We start from the raw sequence: 14735 nt of genomic DNA, 5'->3' as shown, positions 1-14735 counted from the left end.
TGTAAACTTTCACTTAAAGCACAATAAAAATTAATAAATTTAAATACATCAATGTAATAAATGTTGTGAACTATATAATCTAGAAAACATAACCTACTTTTATCACAATGTTGAGATTTTTTTTTTTTGCTTTTGCTTGTTTTTCAAAATACTCAAAAACCATGAGATTCCTTAAAACGCAACAGCTTAAATGCCTATCGTAAATAATAATAACTCTTTATTTTTAAAGCATACATATAATGTATAGTAGTGATTCAGTTATACAGAACACACCTGAGAATCAAAAAACACATTTGTATGATCTTGAGCAGCCAATATAGAGATCATCATACCCATAAACTAAAATGTCTACTTTACTCCAAAGAGAGGTTCTTATTCAGCCTGTTCCAGAAGAGTAGCTATAAATTAGGAAAATAAAGGAGAGAGAGGAGATGAGGATGGGGACATGAGATGGAAACTGTTTTAGGCAAGGACACTGCTTTCAAAAATGTCACCTGCCAATGAGGTAAGAAACAAAAACAGAATCACAAACAAAACTTATGTAGAGAGGAAACAAGCATTCAAAAGGCACAGTAGTCTGAGGCTACTTAGTGTGCTAGCAAAAAGCACTCAACTCCCCCTAAGGTCTTAAGAACATCAATAAATTACAAATAGTACCATAATTAGTTTTATAATAGGACCCTAATTCATCAAGAAATGTGTAAAATAAGATCAGCATTTAACATTTAATGCTGAAGGAGAAAAAAAGGTACAAAATTATATCTATAGAATAACCAACTTCTAAAAATTATGTAGTTCAGTTACCCCTTACCCTTAATTTCACTACCTTACCCATCAAAGTACCCCTGGGTGGTGAGAACGGTTAAGTGCTCAACTACTAGTCAAAAGGTTGGCAGTTCAAACCCACCAAGAGACACCTCAGAAGACAGGCCTGCCAATCTACTTCAAAAAGGTCACAGCCTTGAAAACCCTATGGAACAGTTCTATATGTTTCTGCATACATGGAGTCTCCATGAATCTGAATCGACTTGACAGCAACTAATGACAAACCATCAAAGACTAAGAAAGGTATGTTAAAAGTATGCCACTATGACTGTGTTTCTGTCAATTCCTCCTTTTATATCTAACAGTTTAGTTTGTATTTCAAAGGTTTTACTCAACGACTAAAATGTTCTATATTCTTTATGGCTTATAGAGGAGCCCTGGTGGCACAGCAGTTAAGTGTACCACTGCTAACAAAAAGGTTGCCGGTTTGAATCCACCAGTCACTTTGAAGGACAAAGATGCGGTAGTCTGTTTTCATAAAGATTACAACCTTGGAAACCCTCCAGGGTCACTATGAGTCAGAATCAACCCATCTGGTTTTAGGTTTGGTATGGCTTATACAGAAACCCTGGTGGCGTAGTGGTTAAGAGCTACGGCTGTTAACCAAAAGGTCCGCAGTTCGACTCCACCAAGCACTCCTTGGAAACTCTATGGGGCAGTTCTACTCTGTCCTATAGGGTAGCTATGAGTCGGAATCGACTCAATGGGAGTGGGTTTGTTTTTCTGGATGGCTCATACACATTACCAAAATAAAGTGTTCCGTTCTTTTTTTTTTTTTTTAAACAGTGTTTTTTAAAACAAATTACAGAAAGTACACCGCTGGGTGGGTGGGTAGGTTCGAAGTGCCTACTTTTAGGTTAGTAAAACCAAAAATCAGTTTGTGCCACCTAGGGACCTCACAAATAGTTAGAACAAGGATGGGAAGGTACCAGAAAATTAAGTTTGATTTGTTGAGGTAGATGGATTGTGGATAAATGTACTTCATCTTCGGTAACGGTTAAAAAATAAATAAATAAATAGTAATGATGAAAAGGCCAAAACACAATGATAGATAAATAGACCGTCTAATTTAACACTAATAAAACAAAAATAATTTCTTCATTCTTCCCACCCTAATATTACTGTTAAAAAAACATTCTAACCCATTGCTGTCGAGACTGCCCCATAGGGTTTCCTTTTGGATAGCAGCCTGAGGTCTTGACCACTGCACCACCAGGGTATGTCACAAAATTCTCAAAACAAAATTTTAGCTTTCTAAAGACATGCCTCAATGGGTATAATAAATGTTCAAGAAAGTTATCCATAAATGGTGTGAATATAGATGACTTTATAACTTCCGTATATTTTCTGACATCTTTCAAGTAATAAACGTGTATAACTTTAATAATAAAATTTTCTTTGAAAATTTAAACAAATTAACAAAAACCACAAGACCAGACAAATAAAGCATAACTGAAAATTTTCAAACTTATTGAGATGTCATCTCTCTAAAGGACAGAGCCACACTTAACTAAGGGCATTTTTCTAAAGGATGACATGAATCTAAGTTGTTAGTTACAGATACCAAATGTCAAAAGTGAATATAGGTAAAAGGAAATGAGAAGAGGGAAGAGAGGGAATTGTAGTAAATGAGAAGGAATCATAGTAAATTGAAGACAGTATAATATTCATTTTAAACCTATGCTTCTGACATTAACTAGTTAGAAATGGAGGGGAAAAGTCCTATTGAAAACCACACCAAAACTATAAAATACCTGGGAATAAATTTAGCAAGAAACATACAGGAACTACATGAAAAAACTTGTAATCTTTTTGTAGAACCCAAAACAAAACCTGAACAAACGGAAACTCACAATAAGAAAAAATTGGTCAGTCCCTCGAAATTAACATATGAATATAGTACAATTCCAAGCAAAATCCCAATAGGCTTTTTTGAGGCTTTTTGAACTTGACAAAAGTATTTTCAATCCATACAGATATAAAAATAATGTATAAAATAGATAAAAATGAAGACATTATGCTGAGTGAAATAAGTCAATCACAAAAGGACAAATATTGTATGACCTCACTTACATAAAGACAGTAAAAGGCAAATATATAGAAGTCAAAAGTTATTAATGGTTACCAGGGATGGGGAAAAGAAGAAAAAGGGGGCTTACTGCTTATGCAGTACTGAGTTTCTGTGTACGGTGATGTAAAAATCATACTGATTAAGGGTAGGGTTGCACAGTTGATTACCATATTGTAAGTGTTATCAATAAGTTGTACACCTGTAAAAAGCTGAATTAGCAAAAGTCGTGTAACAGACGTATTTACAACAATGACAAAAAAGAACAGCAGCTGCTGAGGCTGCTTGTGTACAGCCAAATACCTCATGGGATCTGGTTCCTTGGTTTGGAGGTTTAGGGTCATGGTTTCATGGAACATCCCAGTTAACTGGCCTAATAATGTGTTTAGTGCTTCTTTTCTACCTGCTAGTTCACTGTATAGTGCCTGGGGTCTTAAATGCTTACAAGCAACCATCCAAGGCACAACAGTTGGTCTCTATTCACCTGGAGCAACACAGGCAGAAGGGGGGTCAGGAACACCGAAACCACCAAACCCCTTGCCACTGAAATGATTCCCACTCACAGAGACCCTACAGAATGGAAGAAGAAAATGAATGGAATGGGTAGCTAGTTGCCTCCACGAACAACTGCCTTCCTTGTCATGTGACCACAAGAACTGGATGGTGCCCAGCTAACACTACTGAACATTTTGATCAAAGATTCCACAGAAGAATCCTGATCAAAAGGGGGGAAATGCAGAGCAGAGTTTCAAACTCTATGGACTCCAGACTTTCTGAAGCCATTGAGGGGGATGACCTCTGAAACTACTACCCTGAGATAATCTTTAAACCTTAAAGCAAAAATATCCGCTGAAGTCTTCTTAAAACCAAATAAGTTTAGCTTACCTAGTAAAAAATGTCTGCCTTGAGCATCATGCTCTTTTAAGAACTATCTGTATAACCAAATAGACAACAGCAATTCAAAAGATTAGACTGGAACCTTAGGGAGCTGTGAGTTTATGTAAATGGAGAGGAACAACTCAGAAGAGGGTGAGAATGGCTGCACAACTTGAAGAATGTAATCAATGTCACTGAATTGTACATGTAGAAACTGTTGAATTGGTATATGTTTTGCTGCGTATATTCTCAACAGCAAAATAAAATTTAACAAAGATAGTTAAGAAAATGAAAATTACAGTGAGTTTTTTTTTTTTAATTTTTATTGTGCTTAAGTGAAAGTTTACCAATCAATTCAGTCTCTCATACAAAAACTTATATACACCTTGCTATATACTCCTACTTGCTCGCCCCCAACGAGACAGTACACTCCTTCTGTCCACTCTTTATTTTCGTGTCCATTCGGCCAGCTTCTGACCCCCTATACCTCTCATCTCTTCTCCGGACAGGAGCTGCCCAAATAGTCTCGTGTGTCTATCTGATCCAAGAAGCTCACTCTTCACCAGTAACATCTTCTATCCCACAGTCCAGTCCAATCCCTTTATGAAGAGTTGGCTTTGGGAATGCTTCCTGTCTTGGGCTAACAGAAGGTCTGGGGACCATGACATCTGGGGTCCTTCTAGTCTCAGGGAGACCATTAAGTCTGGTCTTTTTACAAGAATTTGAGGTCTACATCCCACCGCTCTCCTGCTCCCTCAGGGGTTCTCTGTTGTGTTCTCTGTCGGGGCAGTCATCGGTTGTAGCCGGCCACCATCCAGTTCTGGTCTCAGGCTGATGTAGTCTCTGGTTTCTGTGGCTGAGGGGAGCATTTCTTAATAGACAGTCATTTTCTACAAAGCTATTTATATTTAAAATAGTAAAATAATGATAAAGGAAAACAGAACATCCAGAAATATACAGGAGAATTTAACGTATGACAATTCACTGTAAAAAGGATGGTTTGTTTAGTCCTGGCATAACTGGCTCTCTATGCAAAGGAAAACCGTATTAAGACTCCCGACCTCATTATATAAAAGTTGAATAAATATATTAGCATTTAATTTTTAAAAACCACAATATTAAAAAAAATTTCAGAGAATATTTGTATCATCGTGGTGCAGAAGAGATTTTTCTAAGGATTCAGAAGCAACAGAGGAAAAGATGGACATATATGACTACTTAGAAATGTTTCTGATATAAAGGTATCATAAATAAGGTCAAAAGAAAAATGAGAGACAAGAAAAACACATTGCCATATGATGAAAAATTAATATCCCACTGCTCTGACATGGATCACAATAGACGGTCCCGCTAGAGAAAAATGTGGAACAAAATCCTAACCAAAAAAAAAAAAAAAAGACCATATTTACTGGTCTGACAGACACTGGAGAAAGCCCGAGAATGTGGCCCCTGGACACCCTTATGGCTCAGTAATGAAGTCACTCCTGAAGTTCACCCTTCAGCCGAACATTAGACAGGCCCATAAAACAAAACAAGATTAAATGGGCATACCAGCCCAGTGTCAAGGACCAAAAGGCAGGACAGGACAGGTAAAGAGGAACCCAAGGTCAAGAAGCGAAGAGTGTTGACATGCCATATGGTTGGCAATCAATGTCACAAAACAATACGTGCTCTGTTTAATGAGAAACTTCTTTGCTCTGTAAAGCTTCATCTAAAGTACAATAATAATAAAAAAAGAATGCTAAAGGAAAATTTTTTTAAAATTAATATCCCATAAGGTGGCCCTGCAAGATAACAAAAAGACAAATTAAAAAAAAAAAAAAGAGACTAAGGACATGATTCTCAGTAAAGGAAATCCAAACGGCCAAAAAAACATATCAAGAGAAGCTAGCACAAATAATAGTCAGGGAAATTAAAATTAAGGCAAAATTGAGAGGCCATTTATCACCTAGCAGATCAGTAAAAACTACATTTACATCTAGTGAAGTGATGATACAGAGAACCCATTGCTAGTAGGGATGGAAATTATCGCAACCTTTTTAAAGAGTAATCTGGTAATAATCTATTGACATTTAAAATATACTTTTCTGTTAACTCAGAAATTCTAACTTGGAGACTCTAGTCTATAGAAATAAAAGCATCAGAAAATACGGTTACATGTACAAGAATATTTACGGTAACACCGTTCGTAGTGGCAAAATCTAGAAATAACCTAACTGCCCACAGAAAAATAGCTAAATAAATTACGGCATACCCATACTATGAGATGTAATTGTTGCTGTTGTTAAGTGCCATCGAGTTGGTTTCGATTCATAGCAACCCTATAGGACAGAGTAGAACTGCCCCATAGGGTTTCCAAGGAGCAGCTGGTGGATTTGAACTGCTGACCTTTTGGTTAGCAGCTGAGCTCTTAACCACTACACCATCAGAGCTCCGTGAGATATAACAACGCTGTTTAAAAGAACAAGATTAAAATAATATTTACTGACCATGATATGTTAGGAAAAGTTTGTTACAAAGTAATATAAACAGTACAATTCCTCTTTCATAATTTTTTTTTTATATATGCAGATTTGTTAGTATATACTTGACTCTACCACCCATCTGTCAGTCTGTTTTGCTATGACGCTGGAAGATATGCCACTAGTAATTCAAATGCCAGCAGGCTCACCCATGGTGGACAAGTTTCAACAGAGCTTCCAGACTACAGCAGACTAGGAAGAAAGGCCTGGAGATCTACTTCCAAAAATCAGCCAATGAAAACCCTATGGATCACAGCAGAATACTGTCCAATATAGTGCTGGAAGATGAGTCCCCTAGGTTGGGGGAAAAAAAAAACCCAAACCTACTGCTATCAAGTCGATTCCGACTCATAGCGATCCCTGGGTTGGAAGGCCCTCAAAACATACCGTGGCAGCAACAATGGGAACTTGAGCACACTAACAATCATGAGGATGGCACTGGATCAAGCAACATTTTGTTCTGTTGCACATGGGGTCACCGTAAGTCAAAGCCAACTTGATGGCAACTAACATACGTGATTAAGCAGGAGAGAAATATGGAAGGATACTCATAAGCTGGTATAATGGCTGGGGAGTAATTAAGGGAAGGTGTTGAGGGAAATAACTTTTTTTTAAAGTTTGTTTTTAGATTTTTTTTTTATTATTGTGCATTAGAAAAAAATTCACAGAACAAATTAGCTTCCCATTCGACAGTATGTACACAAAATGTTCCATGACATTGGTTTCATTCCCCACAATGTGTCAGCACTCTCCCCATTTCTGTCCATTTCCTTTCATCCTGACTTTTTACCCTTTCCTGCCTTCTCATGTTTGCTTTTGGGCAAATGTTGCCCTTTTGATCGCGCATCTCTTTAGACTTCTTCACTTATTAAAATGAAGTGGTTATTTTGTAAATTTAAAAGAAAGATTAAAAAAAAAAAAAAACTCAGCACTGTAAAAGTAGATTATCCAAACATGAGGGGAGAGGCAGTAACAAACCATTACCAACACATTTTCATCAGGAAAAAGACTACTTACTATTGGTTTCCTTAGCATAAAGAATTATATACCAGAGTTCAACATTAGAAAATCAAAGTAATATACCACATTAATAGAACAAAGGCAAACCACACGATCATTCTGATTGAAGCAGAAAAAGCATTTCATAAAAACCAACACCTTTTCATGATAAAAACACTCAAGTAGGAATAGAAGGAAAATTCCTCGATCTGATAAAAGGCATTTATTAAAAACCCATACTGATGTACATGAGATTGCCATGAGTTGGAAATGACTTGATGGCGACTGGACTGGAACTTCATACTCAATGGGGAAGACTGAGAGCTTTCCCCTTAAGGTCAGAAACAAGACAAGGATGCCCACTCTCACTACTCTATTCAATACTGCAGTAGAAGTCCTAGTCTGAGGAATTAGGCAAGAAAAATAAAAAGTATCCAAATTAAGAAGGAAGAAGTAAAACTATCCTTTTTTGCAAATCACATTATCCTATATACAGAAAGTCCCAAAGAATCCACAAGAAAGCTACTAAGCTAATACTAAACGAATTCAATAAAGTGGTAGGGTACAAGGTCAAGACAAATCAGTTGGGTTTCTACATACCAGGAATAAGCAATCTGAAAAAGAAACTTAAAAAAAAAAAAAAAGAATTCCATTTACAACAGCATTTAAAAGAATAAAATACCTAAGAAAAAATTTTACCAGGGAGGTGAAAGATTTGCACATTGAAAACTATAAAACATTGCTGAAAGAAATAAAGACTTAAATAAGTGGAAGGACATTTCATGTTCATGGATTGGAAGGCTTAATATTGTTATGACGTTAATACTACCGAAAGCGATGAAGATTCAATGCAATCTCTACCAAAATTCCAACAGGCTTCTTTGCAAAAATGGAAAAGCTAATCCTCAAATTTATACGGAATTTTAAGAGGCCCTGAATAGCCAAAGCAATCTTGAAAAATAAGAACTAAGTAGGAGGACTCACACTTCCCAATTTCAAAACGTACTATAAAGCTTCAGTAATCAAAACAGTCTGGTACTGGTATAACAACCGACATACAGACCAATAGAATAGAATTGGGAGTCCAGAAATAAACCTATACATCTAAGGTCAACTGATTTTCAACAAGGGTTATAAGTCCCTTCAAAATAAAATAAGTCTCTTCGATAAATGGATTTTCACAGGCAAAAGAATGGAGCTGAACCTGTACCTCACATCATACATGAAAATTAACTCAAAGTGTACCAACAACTTAAAATCATAAAACTGTTAAAAAAAACGAAGGAGTAAAGCTTCGAGACCTAGTTTGCAACAATGGATTCTTAGATATGACATCAAAGGTATAAGCAACAAAAAATAAAACAGACACATTGGACTTCATCAAAATTAAAAATTTCTGCATCAAAGGACTGTATCAACAAAGTAAAGAGACAACCTACAGAATGGGAGAAAATGTTTAGGAATCATATACTAATAAAGGTTTATATCCAGAATATATAAACAACTTCTACAATTCAACAACAAAAAGACGAACAACCCAATCAAAAAAATAGGCAAAGGAAAAATGGACAAATTGCAGCTGATTCTTAGTAGTTATGTTCTGAAGTCACTGAGAACACTAGTGAATACTGAACGAGTGCTTTACTGGAAATACAGGGTTAGGTTCCTGTGAGCATCTGGCCACATTTTAATCAACCAATCAATACATGACCTTGTATTATATGTGTTTCTGTTTAAAGACATTTAATATATCCTGTTGATTCCTTAACATTGAACTCACAGCAAACAGCACTATAACTCATACCTGAAGGAAGCTTATCTCCATAAGCCACACTTAGGAACTCGAGATAGCACTTCAGCAATATGCTTGGGCACCATTTTAAACAGGAAAGTCACCCACAAAAAGCACAAAAATGAGATAAATGTGGCACTAAATAGACTGGAAAAAGGACAGTTGTTTACAGTGGGAGATGAAACATGAAGGCAGAGTGCTACCTTGCTGAAACTCGGACAGGAACACAGGCTATAGGGGACTCAAATATTCACTGTTGCACAAATAACCACTGAAGTGTTATACAGTACTGATTTTGGAATTACAAATAAATTCTGGCAAGTGGACTGGGGGAAAAAAAAAGGGCAAAGGACTTAACAGATAGTTCACCAAAGATTTACAAACAGCCAATTAGCACATGAGAAGATGCTCAATGAATTAGAGGAATATGCAAATGAGAAAGAGCCAGATTTCTTGGTTGTTACTTAAAATTTCTGCGTAAGAGTTTGAGTAAATCACAAAGAGATAAGGATCATCTCAGGTTTTGGACCGAACAACTAAATAATATCTTCAAAGATTTGGAGACAAGGTTTTGTATGTTTTTTAAACCTGAAAATAAACTTCACTGACATCAACTCTACCAGCCACAAGTAAATGACTATAATAGATTCCCATAACTTAGTCAGGACCCCAAATGATTTTTGACTCTACGATTGACCAATTATAGCATGCCTGAGTATCTGAACAATTTCTCCACATTATTTTCATTCATATTATCTATTCTGCTGAGTGAGTACCAATAGCCAGGTACCGTGCTATGTAATAAAAAAATCCATTGCTGTCAAGTCAACTGTGACTCACAGTGACCCCATAGGACAGAGGAGAACTGCCCCATAGGGTTTCCAGGGCTGTAATCTTTATGGAAGTATACTGCCACATCTTTCCCCTAGGAGCAGCTGGTGAGCTCGAACCGCTTACCTTTCGGTTAGCAGCTGACTGCTTAACCACTGCACCACCAGGGTTCCTTTGCTATGTACTAGAGATATCATAAGAAATGAGATAATTTTTCCCCTTTAGACTGCTCAAGAAAAAACAGACAATTTAACAAGTACTAAAAAAAAAAAAAGGTGCTACACCCCTTTGCCTCGGGGTACACATGAAGGAAAAATAAGTTTACCAGGTGAAAGGGAGAAAAAAGCATTCCAGGTTTAGGTGGAACCTGTACAATGCGAAAGTAAAGAACATGGAGTAGTCAAGGAACAGCAAAAAGTTCAGTGTGCATAAATAAAAACAATACAAACAAAGGCTAGTAAAATCAAAGCGTAAGCTACTTCCTTGTTCTACTTTCTTAAAAAGCCAACACTATTTATTAAGCTTTCATCATGGAAGTTTTCTAAAGAAAATACAGCGTCCGTGCCCTCACTGCTAGAGACAAATACACACTTAATACATCAAAAATGTTTTCTGATGTTTTTGTGTTCTATCAGAAAACTAGCCTCTTTTCTTGTTTACAATAAGGTTTTTTCCTTCAATAATCATACCAAAAGACTAGTATCTACAAAGATTCGATTAACTCTGGTAGTTCTCCCAACTAGCCATCTCAAACTAATATTTTCACCATACTTTTAAAATTTGATGCTTTCAAATTTTTCAAAAAATAGAAAGTGAACCAAAAAAAGTAATATAAGAATTAACTTCCCTCCCTTTTTCTTCAGCTTGGTACTGAACAATTTTCCAATAGTGAAGTTTAGTAAATAGCATCACTAAATTAAGCTGTAGAAACACTAATGGAATTCCTTAAATTTTGAGCTGTACAACTGCTGTTCAATCATTTATAAAAGCTGGCTCTTATAGCCAAATATTGTACATCTATTTCTTCTACAAGTCTTAACTTTAACCCAAAGGCTTTTAAGAAGGGGAATACTAAAAGTTATTTCACAGTTCCTAAGTTCATATCTTTCTCTTGTTTGTTATTTCCAAGAATCCAAAACATTAACTTAAAGACAGACAAGATGAAAAGCCTGGGAATCTCAGTATAACACACATAGAACCAGACACAGTGAGTTGAAGTTAGCAAAGCAACTGGACATCAGGTTACACTGTGACTTTCATACTGTAAAAAAGGAGAAAGCAGGATTAAAAACCACTTGCCTTTAAAATGTCTTCACTTACTCAAAAAGTACAAAGGTCACATATATTTTCCCCATCTTTTAAAAAACTAAGATTTTTTTCTTCCAAGCCTATTTAATTTTTCATTGATGATGTTTATAACTTATTATCTTTACCTCTCCAATGATCCAATTAGGCTTAAAAAAGGCAAAACTTCCCAGTACCTAGCGAAAAAGGCACTTCTCAATTTAATCATATTATCACAAACCTTGCCCTTTTATACCAAAGTTTCAGTTACTGCAACTCAACAAGTTTGGCAAGTGTAGGTATTTTCACTTCTGGACCCTTCAAACCTTTTGACGGGAGATTATTCTAGCAACCAGAACTTATGCCAGGTTGTTTTGTGTTACTCCTTCAATAAAGAAAAAAACCTTACATGTATTTTCAAGGTAGAAATTACACCTTTCTCCCTTTCTCTTCCCTGCCTTCAGAGAAATCAAATTTCCTACAACAAAAAGGCAACTCGAAAAATTCTAATACATTCTGACAAACATGATTTTCAAAACCTATAGCCAAGATAATACGGGAAGTTATATAAATGTATGTTCTCTTCATTTTAAAATCGCTTGCTTGCTACGTTAAATATGATCCTATACTACGTGAAAGAAAGTGAATAAAGGCAACATGAAAAAAAGTCAAAATCAATAATTGAAAACAATTCATAAAGCAAAGAAAGATTAAATTAAAGCACCAAAAACAGTTAAACAAGTTGGTGCAGTTTGAAGACAGGTAATAGTTTTATTAGATTTTCTAAAGCTAAATCTGAGAGTTTATAACCTTTGATATTAAGTCCTATTGTATACACAAAATTTGATAATCCTCATCCAATGCAAAAAGGGGATTAAGCATCTCAAAAATCTGTTTTGGTATGCAGTTTCTCAATTCAACTTTTTTAATTAAAAATAGTCTTAATGGTTTTGGAAAATGACCGTTCAACATTTAAAATTTTGTATAAAGAGTTTTTATAAGTCACAAAAACTTTTTTCTTAAATATATCATTCATTGTCAAGACTTTTTAAATACTGAAATATTATAACCCAGGCATTGCTGGCAATTTCTGTACTTTAGTTTCACTCTAAAATTTGCCACCAAACCTAGAACTTCAGTGAAAAAAATCAAAAGAACAAGAAACTGTTCCCAAAAGAAAATGAACTGAGGTTTCCTAAACATTAATGTTAATTTCAAGTGTAATCCCAACAGCCTTGGACAAAGTGATATTCAACTATATGCTGATCAATCAGTGGTGCACTAAACAGTCCTTAAAAATTTCCAAGGCAAAAGAACACTTTCTTCAATTGAATGCAAATCCCCAAAGAATGAATAACATTTAAATACCTACCAGTACATTATACCACGAAATGAATGGAGTTAAATAACACCTGACAGCTCCTGCAATATTTTGCTTTAAAAGTGTAACTCAGAACATTTTAGAAGAATCTGTAAGGGACAGTTAGTGAAGGAGTGAGCATTCCATAGGTGTTCAGTGTTTGACAGTTCCTTTAACCATGAAACTCCATAGCTTTAGAGTAAACTACGCGAACACTAATAACTCACTGATATCTAGTAGTAACTAATACATTTTTGAAAAATTCCCTTAAAACAAATAAGTTAACAAGACCAGTGAGTCTTTACAATGAAAACATTCAGTATTCTACTGAGGCGTCATGTAAACACAGTTCATCTATAATCTCATTTCAATAACTTGGCAAGAATAATGCACTTACGCATTAAAAAACTCATTGCCACTGAGTCGATTCCGACTCATAGTGACCCTAAAAGACAGAGTAGAACTGCCCCACAGGGTTTCCAAGGAGTGGCTGGTGGACTGGAACTACTGACTTCCGGTTAGCAGCCAAGCTCTTAACCACTGCACCACCAAGGCTCCACCACCAAGGCTCCACTTATAGAGGTATTAAATACATATATTAGAGGTACTAAAAATATTTTGATTCAGTTCAAGTTATAAATTCAAATTTCAGCAGTCACCAGACTGTGATCTTAGATAAGTAATCTCTTTTAAAAATGTGAAAACCCAAGCTGAGACGTGAAATAGTGGTGAATACATATAAATATTAGATATTAAAAAATGTGACTCAATTCAAGTTATAAATTAAAATTTCAACAGTTACTAGACTGTGATCTCAAATAAGTTATTTTACAGATATAAAAACCTAAGCTGAGATGTGAAATAGGGGTGATTGAATCAGACTCACCTAACTTGAAATGTAAGAAATAATCAGTGAATTGCTATGAAATGCTTTTATTCACGCATGCTACCCTGCAAACATATTTTAGATGCAGAGTAAAAGTAGTGAAATTACACTTATCTGGAAGGTCTGTATTTTTCAAAACAAAAGCTAAGGTGTATACTGAGAAGAGCTTAAGTTAATGTTAAAAACCCAACACACAAAGTCAATACGAGTATTTTCTAATTGACCAGTTTTTTTTTTTTTACAACAGAGAGGAAAAAGAAAAGTCAATGAACCATTTCTAGAGTCAGTGAGAGAGATCATTTCTACACAATACACCTAAAAGTTAAAATTACTAAGAAATCTTCATTCACTCCTCCCTTCTGTTGACTAATCCCTACAGCAGCCAAAAAAGTTACTCTCCTTCCTAACTACATCAGATTACTATTTTTCTTCATAGGCAGCTTTCCATTCCCAGGTATACGTTAACACCAAGAAAAATGTACAAATGTCAATAAGCACCAAAAAGCTAAGTGCTCAGCAAAAGAGGGTAATCCACCAAAAAGAAAATATTTGACACCCCCTACTTTACACACACACAAAGCCATTTAATTTGCTTTATAAACATTTACTACTGAAGTACACTTTGAGCTGGTGCTTTGATGGATCTTCTACAGCCAGCCCTAACAGAGCTCAACCAACCGTCCCAACTTTTTCAGGCAGTCAGAAAGATCGGGAGAATTATTAAAAACTGACGTCCTCAAGACCAAGACTTTGAGTGAAGGATAATCGGTATACGCGCAGTTTAGTTTGAAAAAAAAAAAAACATAAAACGGAGAATTGAAAAAGACGGTCGAAAGGTTAGAGGAAGGCGAGGTCGATGTCCGGTTCAGGGAGGACGGCACTGGAGGGACAGACAGCGATTAACTGAACATTTGAATATGCTGAGGAGAGTTCTGTGAGACACCTGACCCGGGTACAGATACAAGAACGCTGATACGTGGCTCTGTGAAGACACGCGGGGGTGGAGCCCGCCCCGCTAAACCCCAGGCTCCCTGAATGGAGTCCTCAAAGGAGAACCGCAGACTACGAAAGTCAACGGGTTCATGGAGGCCCGCACCGATCCGGGTACGCCAAAGCCAAAGTGCCGCCGCGCGCAGAGCCACCGGGTCCGATGCCTCAGGGGCGGCCCTCAAGAAGTCAGAGCAGCCCTTGGGGTCCGGGCCCCTCCTGGCCCAGCCTCTGTCCTCTGTTCTCACCCCCCACAGACTAGAACCGGACCCCTGGGCTTATCAGGAAGCTTCCGGTCGAGGGCT

General features: G+C 36.4%; 1 protein-coding gene across 2 annotated transcripts in view; it reads right to left on the bottom strand.

Annotated features, from left to right (window-relative positions):
- Positions 1–14735, bottom strand: part of AP1G1 (adaptor related protein complex 1 subunit gamma 1) — a 71150-nt gene that overhangs the window by 56002 nt on the left and 413 nt on the right. The gene's annotated exons all lie outside the window — the stretch shown is intronic.

The sequence above is a fragment of the Elephas maximus genome, chromosome 21, assembly GCF_024166365.1.
Source record: "Elephas maximus indicus isolate mEleMax1 chromosome 21, mEleMax1 primary haplotype, whole genome shotgun sequence".
NCBI classification, from domain to species: Eukaryota; Metazoa; Chordata; class Mammalia; order Proboscidea; family Elephantidae; genus Elephas; species Elephas maximus.
This window is presented reverse-complemented; position numbering and strand designations above follow the sequence as displayed.